Source organism: Amblyraja radiata, chromosome 20 (genome assembly GCF_010909765.2).
Source record: "Amblyraja radiata isolate CabotCenter1 chromosome 20, sAmbRad1.1.pri, whole genome shotgun sequence".
NCBI classification, from domain to species: domain Eukaryota; kingdom Metazoa; phylum Chordata; class Chondrichthyes; order Rajiformes; family Rajidae; genus Amblyraja; species Amblyraja radiata.
Window position 1 is genome coordinate 21531028 of NC_045975.1, and position 11698 is coordinate 21542725.

The following is an 11698-nucleotide window of genomic DNA, read 5'->3' on the forward strand; positions in this document are numbered from 1 at the left end:
CCGCTGAGTTTCTCCAGCACTTTTGTCTACCATTAAGGGGCAGTCCCACTTGGGCGACCTAATTGGTGAGTTTAGGAGAGTTTGAAAAAATGTCGTGTTGAAGATCTCCTTCGACTATGTTGAAGACTAGCTTCGACTAGCTATGACTAGCTACGAATAACTTCGGGAAAATTGGACACCGAATAGTGGAGAGTGAAGATGATCTCTTTTGACCTCCCTTTGACCTCCCTTCGACTATCAGCCTATCTACGATTACATTTGACTACCTTTGATTACCTTTGACTACCCTCGGTTACCTACGACTAACATGCCGACCTACTACGACTAAACCTACGAGTAAAAAAAGTACTGATTTTTTTTCCATGGCGAGCTTTTTTTACTCGCGGGCATTTTTCCAAAAATACGCCGCGACCTAGCTGAGGCCTCGAGTACACGGGGACTACTCTCGAGCATGAAGGATAGTTACAAAGACCTCCTAGGACCTCATGTCGACCATGCTGCGAGTACGAGTCAAGGGCAAACTCGCCAGAACTCGCGGATTAAGTTGCCCAAGCAGGACAGCCCCTTTAGTATAAGAAGGAACTGCAGATGCTGGAAAGTCGAAGGAAGACAAAAATGCTGGAGAAACTCAGCGGGTGAGGCAGTATCTATGGAGCGAAGGAAATAGGCGACGTTTCGGATCGAGACCCTTCTTCAAACTGGTATGGGGGTGGGGGGGGGCGGGAAGAAGAAAGGAAGAGGCGGAGACAGTGGGCAGTGGGAGAGCTGGGAAGGAGAGGGGAAAGAAGGAGAAAGCAGGGACCATCTGAAATTGGAGAAGTCAATGTTCATACCGCTGGGGTGTAAAATACCCAAGCGAAATATGAGGTGCTGCTCCTCCAATTTACGATGGGCCTCATTCTGGCCATGGAGGAGGCCCAGGACAGAAAGGTCAGATTCGGAATGGGAAGGGGAGTTGAAGTGCTGAACCACCGGGAGATCAGGTTGGTTATTACAAACTGAGTGGAGGTGTTGGGCGAAGCGATCGCCAAGCCTACGCTTGGTCTCACCGATGTAGAGCAGCTGACACCTAGAGCAGCGGATGCAGTAGATGAGGTTGGAGAAGGTGCAGGTGAAATTCTTCCGCACCTGGAAGGACTGCTTGGGTCTTTGGATGGAGTCAAGGGGGGAGGTAAAGCGACAAGTGTAACATTTCCTGCGGTTGCAAGGGAAAGTGCCAGGAGAGGGGGTGGTTTGGGTGGGAAGGGACGAATTGACCAGGGAGTTACAGAGGGAGCAGTCTCTGCGGAAAGCCGAAAGGGGAGGAGATGGGAAGATGTGGCCAGTGGTGGGATCCCGTTGGAGGTGTCGAAAATGGCGGAGGATTATTTGTTGTATGTGATGGCTGGTAAGGTGGAAGGTGAGGACAATGGGGACTCTGCCCTTGTTACGAGTGGGGGGGATGGAGAGTGAGAGCAGAGTTACAGGGTATAGAAGAGACCCTGGGGTGAGCCTCATCTATAGTAGAAATGGGAACCCCCATTCCCTGAAGAATGAAGACATCTCCGATGCCCTGGTGTGGAACACCTCATCCTGGGTGCATATGCGGCGTAGATGGAGGAATTGGGTGTAGGGGGTGGAGTCCTTACAGGAAGCAGGGTGGGAAGAAGTATAGTCCAGATAGCCATGGGAGTCAATGGTTTTATAGTAGATGTCGATCAGTAGTCTGTCACCTGCGATGGAGATCATGAGGTCTAGAAACGGTAGGGAGATGCCGGAAATGGTCCAGGTGTATTTGTGTACCGAATGGAAGTTAGTGGTGAAATGGATGAAGTTCTGTATGGGTGCAGGAGGTAGCACCAATGCAGTCGTCAATGTAGCGGAGGTAGAGTTTCGGGATAGGGCCATGGTATGCCTCGAACCAGGATTGTTCGACGTACCCTACAAAGAGGCAGGCATAGCTGGGGTCCCTGCGCGTGCCTATAGCTACGCCTTGGATTTGGAGGAAATGGGAGGAGTCAAATGGAAAGTTGTTAAGGGTAAGGACCAGCTCCGCTAGGCAGAGGAGAGTATCAGTAGACAGGGATTGGTTGGTTCTGCGGTCGAGGAAGAAAAGGAGGGCTTTAAGACCCTCCTGTTGGGGGATTGAGGTGTAGAGTGACTGGACATCCATGGTGAAGATGAGGGAATGGGGGCCTAGAAAACAGAAGTCATGGAGGAGACGAAGAGCGTGTGAGGTGTGTTGAACATGGGTAGGGAGGGATTTAACTAGGGGGATAGGATGGAGTCGAGGTATGTGGAAATAAGTTTGGTGGGGCACGAACAGGCAGAAACAATGGGTCTGCCAGGACAGTCAGGTTTGTGGATTTTGGGGAGAATGTAAAAGCGGGCTGTGCGGGGCTGGGGAACGATGAGGTTGGAGGCTTGGGAGGGTAGGGAGCTGGAAGTGACGAAGCCAGTGATAGTGTTAGAGATTGTGGTCTGGTGCTCGTCTGTGGGGTCATGGTCCAAGGATAAGTAGGAGGAGATGTCTGAGAGTTGGCTCGTGGCCTCAGCCTTGTAGACATCAGCACGCCAGACTACCACGGCACCTCCCTTGTCGGCAGGTTTGATCACCAAGTCTAGGTTGTTGCAGAGTGAGCGGTGGGCAGTACGTTCAGGGGGCGAGAGGTTATAGTGAGAAAGGGGAGTGGAGAAGTTGAGGCGATTGATGTCCCGCCGGCAGTTTAAAATAAAAAGGTCTAAAGCCGGTAGATGGCCATGAGAGAGTCCAAGAGGAGGGGGTCCGTTGGAGATGGGAGAAGGGGTCATCACTGGGGGGCGAGGACTCCTTTCCATGGAAAAACGCTTTGATCGGGAGTCGACGGAAGAAGAGCTCCACATCTTGGCGGACATGGAACTCATTGAGGTGGGGACGGGGGGGGAACAAAGGTGAGGCCTCTGCTGAGGACAGACCGTTCGGTATCCGAGAGGGGGAGGTCAGGGGGGATGGTGAACACACGGCAAGGATGGGGTTGGGGTCGGAGGAAGGCAGGTGAGTGGACGGAGGCCGATGCGATGTCTGGTAGGGGGGTGGTAGATGGTCAGGGAGGAGGGGGGTATGAGGACTGTAGTGCGGGTGGGGAAGAACTGGGGTCACCTGGTTTGAGGGGGAAGGGGAAGACCCAGTGGAACAATGGAAGACCATTACTTCCTTTGGCTCCACAAAGGTAACTTAGTTATGTTGGCAACACGGAGAGCATGTTATTCATGTATACGGAACATGCTTTTATGCTAACATATCATCAGTGAGAAAGCTGGGAGCATCATTACCGCATTAATTGATTAAAACAAACAGTACAGAGATCTGAGGCCTGATCGACCATTGGCTGCAATGTGTATCTCCTGACCCACCAAATTTAAAAGACATTTGTTCACTGACACTGCCGGTCATTGGACTAGGTGGACCAATGTTCACCTGATTTATAAATCTTCTATTCCTTTTTTTAATCACTTGACAAGCTTAGCATCTCTTACCCATCCCTAATTGTCAAATAGCTTGGTGGTGATTTCAGGGGACACTTAAAAATTAGCCACAATGGAAGGTCTAGAGTTACATCTCGCCCACACCAAGTACAGAAGGCAGAATACCTCCCCTGTTGATTATGATCATGTTTGTTAAAACAGTATGCTAATATAATTTGTTTGCAAGCCATAGGTGGTAAACACTGATTTTATGCACTTAAACTTTATTGCCAAACTTGTACATTTATTAATTTATCCCTCTGCATATACTTCAGTTATTGAACCAGGTGTGTCCATATAAATCAAATGTGGCCATATTGCTTACAATTATAATTTTTTGATGTTTAAATGTTTTTTTAAATGTTAGTAGTTATTCTAGGCGTGAAGGAACAAATTCAAATCCTTGTAGCTGGCAACAATATATACAATAATATGATATGTAAAGTATGTTCACTATTTGCTGACAGGACAGATCTGATGAACTGAAATGGGAATTGAAGTAATCTGTTCATTTAAACTAAACCTACAGCTTGATGCATGAATGGTTGACAAACCTTTTGTAGTACAGTTGTTCTGCTATAATGTGCATTTCCATTATCACAGATTAAATATAACGCAATTAATGAAGTTGGGGACATTACTTGCATTGTGTGGGCTGAATTGGTTATAATGCGATTTCAATGGGCAACTTGGGAATCACTTTAAAGTTACTTTTGAAATTGACAGGCATAATGCAGACTCTTTGAGCAATGATAGCTAAAAAAAAAACTGGTACTGTCTGTAAATTATGTGATGTAACAAAACACGCATGTTCATACAATTAAAAATTTGAATACAAGTTTTACTTCTTTAAAACTTTATTTTACTTTTGTTTTACTTATTTTTTTGATTTGATTTACTAAAATGTCCCATTCCTGAATTTTGTTAAGTGAAAATTCATAAATTGCGAAGCTATTTTTCATTAGATTGCATTATTTTAACATTTTGCATGGAAACAGCCCTTCAGCCCACCTTGCCCATGCTGATAAAGTTGGAATACTGGTCTATTACTATTTAGCCCATAGCCCTCTAAACTCTTTCTATCCATGTATCTGTCAAAACATATTTTCTCTGGCAGCTCACTCCAGATGTGGATCACCCTGAGTGAAAGGTTTGCCTGAGGTTCGTCTTCAATTTCACCCCTCTCAACTTAAGAGAATGTCTTTCAGTTTTAGAATCCGCTACCTTGGGAAAAAGACTGAGAACATTAATTATATTCATGCCCCTCATGATCTTGTACATCCTTAGCCTCCCATTCTCCAAAGAAAAAGGTCCCAGCCTATCCAACCTCTCTATAACTCACGCCTGCATGCCCAGGTAACATCCTGGTGAATCTTTTAAGCACTCTTTCCAACAATGAAGTTCTTCTTGCAACTGGATGATCAGAACTGCATACAGTCCTTCAAATTATGTCCTCAGAATTTCCGTCAAAAAACTTGAACCGTTAAAATATATTAGAAGTATCTGAAATAATAAAACACTTTAATAATCAAATTGCAAGATAATAAAAATAATTCAAAACATACTCTTTACCAAATGCAATGCACAGGTTCCTGAGAAATCCAGATTTTTTTTAAAGTTTGGGTTTATTATTGTCATCTGTACAGAGGTACAGCTTTCAATCTTCTGTATCTTCTGCCGGACAGGAGCAGGGAGAAGGAAGAATGACCAGGGTGGGACGCCTTTGATTATTTTGGCTGCTTTTCTAAGGCAACAAGAAGTATAGATAGAGTCAAAGAAGTGGGAGGAATCAAATGCAGGTCACCACCTCAAAATAAGAGCTTGCCCATTTAAAACCAGATGAAGTAGGCGATTACTATCTTTATATTTTACTGTTTCCAGAATTCTCGAGTACTGATTGCAGTCCATTTTGAAATGACATGTTTTATAATGTGTTGCTGGAGCAATTTTGAATGTAGAATCAGTATTTGGGTCCAATCAATCAATAATATCAATCAAATGGTGTAAGAGAGAAGAAATGGGATCTAGATGTTGTCACCCAAACCCTAGATATTAATTATAGATATTATAGTCAAACATATTGACAAGTTGGCAAGATTCAGATTTTTCTTCAGAGAATATTGCTCAATGCAAGAGGACAGACTTTACCTGATGTGATCATAGAACAGCGTTGTTGTCAATCTGTCTCCTTTGCCACACTGAGAAAATTGGCCTTTGAAAATCACTATACAGCCCTTGCGGGCTTCTGAGTGGCGGATTAAGAGAGGCTCAAACTTTTCACCCTTCAGGATATGGCAGTCTTTGACTGATTTCTACCTTGGAGCTATATTCTCATGAGAAACCTGTCTTCCATAAGAGCCCCAAATTGTTAAATAGTTTCTTAGGAGAATAATCAGTTTTCTTTCAGCCCCAAAGGAAAATGTACTGCATCGCAGTACATGTGCTTGTTGCCTCTATTACAAAACAAACATTGCAGATTTCTCATCTTATGAGGGCTCTTGCTAGCACCATTGAACAGTGTGGCTCAATGCTCATTTATTCTCTGGGTAAGGAAGAACTGCAGATGCTGGTTTAAATCGAAGGTAGACACAAAATGCTGGAGTCTGAAGAAGACTCTCGACCCAAAACACCACCCATTCCTTCTAACCAGAGATGTTGCCTGTCCCCCTGAGTTACTCCTGCATTTTCTGTCTACGCTCATTTATACTCTATGCTTCTGTTATTAAACATGAGCATGCTCAGCCACAATATTTTAATCATTGGGTAGGATGATTCACAGTGAGTTAATTAGGGTGCCATATATGAATTTAGAAGTTTGAATTTTAATTTAGAAGTTTGGGGTATTTAATAGAGGGTAAGAGAGAGATATCTTTGACATCCTAGCTGTGACTGCAAGCTACTTGGAGATCAATATAATAGAATTTTCTATGCACATTACGCTAGATCTGGTCTTCACATATCCCATCTTTGTCTTCTTAGTATCAATAATTTTAAAACAATATCAAAATATGTATTATAATTTACAGAATTCTGAAATGAAATAATGTGACAATTTCAAAGTGTAAATGATACATGGTTATTTTATGAATTGCAGTGGTGAATATGACATTCAAATGTGTATAGTTATGCACAACATGCAAAAGGTATGGTAAAAGGGCTGTATTGTAAAATATTAATATTTTATGGAAATCAAGCATTTAACCCATTCTCCACATTGTCAAACTTGTAAATGAGAAATCTCCTGCTGAAAGAGCTTTAAAGTTAATGTCTGGGAATTAACTTGAATAATATTTTTTAAGCATAAATTCATATCAGAAAATAATTAGTACCATGTATGCAAGTATTGTTTTATTTCCTTATGAACCCAATGAATGAACGGAAGCTCTCAATCCCATTCCTCCACTTATTTCCCTGTGACCTTTTCTTCCTGACATGTCCATCTCCTCCCTTCCCACATACACATGGGATAATTCTAATTTACCAACCCACTAGCATGTCTTTGGAGTGTGGGAGGAAACAGTGTATGGGGGGGGGGGGGGGGGGGGGGGGGTGGTGGTCAGCTTACTTAGCTACAGGGGGATCCCGCAACCTCCACTACGAACGCATCAGCAGATAATCCAAGTTGTAGTCAGTTGAATAAAGTCAATAATTCAGATATTGTGAAACTCTTTTATTATAATGTGTAAGGATACACAGGCAGAGAATTTTAAATGGCGAGTCACAAAGCTGATAATGTTCCCTTGCAGTTAGGAAAATTACATTTCTGAACAATAAAGAACAGATAATAAAGAAAAGCTAACAACCTGTGAAACTTTACTCATTTTTCTAACTATTGTATACTGTACACTGTAACTAGAATGTAACTGCCTTTGCTAACCTCAAATTGTCAATTGCAAAACTGGCAGGTATTTAAGCTGTAATTACAGCACTTCGTCGGTAGAGGTCAGATTTTCTGAGTTCTCAATATGTTGGTTTGCTTAATACTTCATTTTTAAAACCTCTGTACCCTTATTTATGGCAAGGATCATAAGAGCGGAGCTCTATGATCTTTGATTTATGGAAACACCCAAATAGGAATTTAAGCATTGTGATATTTTAGTGAATTATAAATTGGCTATGCGAGTTCAGGGTTGACAAATGGAAGGCACTAATATAACCTCATGAAAAGAAAAAGAGACTGATTAACCTGCAGCAATATAATTTAACTGTGGTATGGTAACATAACTAAAATTAACCTAGCAGTGTTCTGTGAAAGATATGTCATAATTCACCAATATTACATTGAATAATAAAATGAGGGTAAATTGTTATAGTTCTGAATATGTAGCAGATTCAGAACTAATTAAGATTAGAATAAAAATACAATTTTCATGGGTAATGTCACTTGAAATGTTAGATTCATTGTTTTCTTTTTGGAAGCAGGACTATCTGATCTTAAAAATGAAACATTTAAAAAATGATCAGGTTTTCAAGTACAAAACTAACCCTTGCCGTAAAGTTTGATATGTGAATTAACAGGTGGAAAGCTACATTAAACAATATTGATGATGTGATTGTCCCTGTATGAAAGACAAGATTATCTTAATGAAACTTTTATCATCTATTCCATTTTCAATTTAAAGAGGTTTTTTTCTTTCTTGAGGTCCTGCTGACACCTCAATATTACTTAATGCAGAAGATGTACAGCATAAAAATGTTGTAAATTATTATTTACTTCAGTGTAGTCACGGATCTTTATTTAGCACCATTAGATCATGCAATGTCAGCCACATAATTTCAGGTCATTTTAGTTTTCTTTGTAGAAGTTTGGATTTTAATTTTGTCCATTTCCCTATGAAAACGTTGATAATTTGAGGTTAATTTATGCTAGATATGTTGGCATTTATTTAATTTACTACCTGTATTAACATTTCACCTGAAAATATCCTTGTATAATTAATGAAGTGTGCACAATAATTCACTCGCCTTCCTTTTGTGGAATTGCGCCCTCCCCCCCCCCCCCCCCCCCCCCGCGTTATGGGAACACATGGTGCTGCTGTACATGCTCCTGATGCAGGTTAGATCACCTGGTTCAAAATGTTTGGAATCTTTGATTGCAAACCAAGAAATCATTATTCTAACCATAGGATACAAGCACCATCCTGGCAACTCCAACCCTTGCCATTTCTCCCTTGCACTCCAACTACATGCTTTTAGTAATCATTGACTACTTGATTCAGCAATCAATAACCAATAATTTTCTTAAAATATATGGATGCAATGTCTATATATGTGTAGATTCTGAGTAGAGCCATTGTAAATAATTTAAAGAGAAGGCTTATATGGGAATCTGAAAAGGACATTAGAATCAGTGTCATTGGAGCACCAAACAGGCCCTTTGGCCAAATACGTCCATGCCGACAAAGATGCCCCATCTAAACTAGTCTAATTTGCTCATGTTTTGCCCACATCCCTCTAAACGTTTCCTATCTATGTACATGTCCAAGAGTCTTAGAAATACTGTTATAGTACCTGCCTCAACAATCTGCTCTGGCAGTTCATTCCAAATATCAATCTTATTGCCAAAATACATTTACATTATTATTATTTTCCAAATTCTTACCAATAAGTAATATAAAAACCTAATTCCCCTGGAATAGAGGAAAATCCCTTTAAATAAGTCGCTGCTTTAGCATATATCACTATTATTCTTCCCATTCCAAAATAAAACTTCAAGAACATTCATTTGAAACTGATCATACTTTAAGAATGCACATATTTGCATCTGAAAAGTTCAATACATATTGTATTAAATATACAGAAGATTAATAAATATATAATGTTTACAAAAACTTCTATTTCATCATATTCCTGGATACATCCCTGGGTGGCTTTTTCATTCTTGGCCGTTATAAGAATTATAACAGTAGTAAACTAGTTTATTTTCAATCATTCAAGTATAGTTTCAACATTTACACGTTGAATTATTGCTTCATTCAATTTTTTTGATTTAATTGTTCATACTTTGAAAATGGGGCATGGTAACAAATCAATTTAAGGATAACATAATAAATGTACAATAAGTCCGCAATATACAATTTATCACCATAGTGCCGAAGACAAGCTTAGATACTTGCCATTAATTTATAAAGTTATTTTTGGCTGTAATGAATAGCATGCCATCCTCTGCATTGTAATATACTGTCCTAAAATGCCATTCTGTGTTTTACCAGCCTTTCTTGAGTCATGAAATTTTTCTGAACAAAACATTTTCTACAATTAGTCAGCATGTATACAATTTTGGGAAGAAGTGCCATTTGCCAGCTAAACAACAAAGTGGTATGAATAAAAATGAATGAAAGTATAGATCCAGCATGTACTGCAGTAGTCAGAACCTTTTTCCCCCAGGGTGGAAATGTCAAAGATTTGATGGGATAGCTTTACGGTGAGAGGGGCAAAGTTATTTTATACAGAGGGTAGTGTGTGCCTGGAACGCACTGTCAGGTGTGGTGGTGGAGGCAGATACAGTCATACTATTTAAGAGGCTTTTGGACAAGCACATGATTATATAAATAATGGAGGGATATGGATCATGTGCAGGTGTAGGAAATTATTTGGCATCATATTGAACATGGATATTGTGGGCTGAAGAGCCTGTTCTTATGCTGTACTGTTCTATGTTGATCTAATAAATTTATTAAGTTAGTAACACAAGGTTATGTCAATACTTGACCATTGTTGAGCTACAGTACGCAAATGGTTTCTCAGTCTAACTATCACTTGCCAGGCTCTGTCCTGCCTCCACGTCTTTTCCAGCTTTCTCCCCCCCTACTAAACGTCACCTATCTATGAGATACTCTCTGACCCCCTGAGTTTTTCCAGACCTGCATTTTTTTGGTAAACCAGCATCTGCTATACCTTGTCTCTTTATTTTCAGAGGCTTGGCTCCAAATTATGGCTGACTTGTTCACTAAATATTCACTAAATGTTCACTTATATTAAACATCTACAAAACTAAAGTCCTCTTCCAAGCTGCTTCACTCTACAAAACTGCCTCCTGACAATAAAGGCCATTATAAATGGGGACAACTTCACGAGCAACAGTAGCTACCCGTCTACGAAGGCATACACTGAGCATGACATTTACTACCACCTGCACAGGAACATAGGCCATGGTTTACCACGTGGCAAATATCCCACCTGCCACTACGCTTACATAGCGGACCAATGTCAATCAATAATCGCTCCCTGGCCAATATCCTCAGCATTGGGGACCTAACTGCACCGTCAGCTCCAAGGGACAATCCATGAATCAGAATCAAACACGCTACTCCAAACTTCATTAAGACAATAAATTACAAGGGGAAAAGGAGATAATTTAAAAATGTCAACAATACTCCTGTGAATCCCTGGCTCTTTGCAACTTACAATGCCAAACGGTATGACTTCAAGTCAATTGATTGGAGCACACTGCAAATGGAAGAAGGGGCACAGCATTTACAAAACTACTAATTTTCTTGCCCTCATAGAAACATAGAAAATAAGTGCAGGCGGAGGCCATTCGGCCCTATGAGACAGTACCACCATTCATTGTGATCATAGCTGATCATCCACAATCAGTAACCAGTGCCTACCTTCTCCCCATACCCCTTGATTCCGCTAGCCCCAAGAGCTCTAGCTCTCTTTTAAATTCATCCAATGAATTGGCCTCTGCCTTCTGTGGCAGAGAATTCCACAAATTCATAACTCTCTGGGTGAAAAAGGTTTTTTTCTCATCTCAGTTTTAAATGGCCTCCCCTTTACTCTTAGACTGTGGCCCCTGGTTCTGGACTCCCCCAACATTTGGAACATTTTTCCTGCATCTAGCTTGTCCAGTCCTTTTTAATTTTATATGTTTCTATAAGATCCCATCTCATCCTTCTAAATTCCAGTGAATACAACCCGTCTTTCCAATCTCGTGCTAGGAATTCCAACGTGGCCAGCTTGGTTAAATTATTAGTGCACGATGAAGAATCCTGACATTTGCTGTTGGAATTATTGTTAAATATTCCTGTCAAAACCAATAGCCAAGAAACGTGCTCTAACTAATACATTTGTTTCAGATATATTTTAAAATGAAAGGCTGGGTGATTCTATGCAGGAGTGATTATCAGATTATATATATCTGGAGGTCCAGTCAGGCGATGTGCGTATTTGCATTTTGACAAATGTGTTTCTGATCAGAACATTTGTGTGA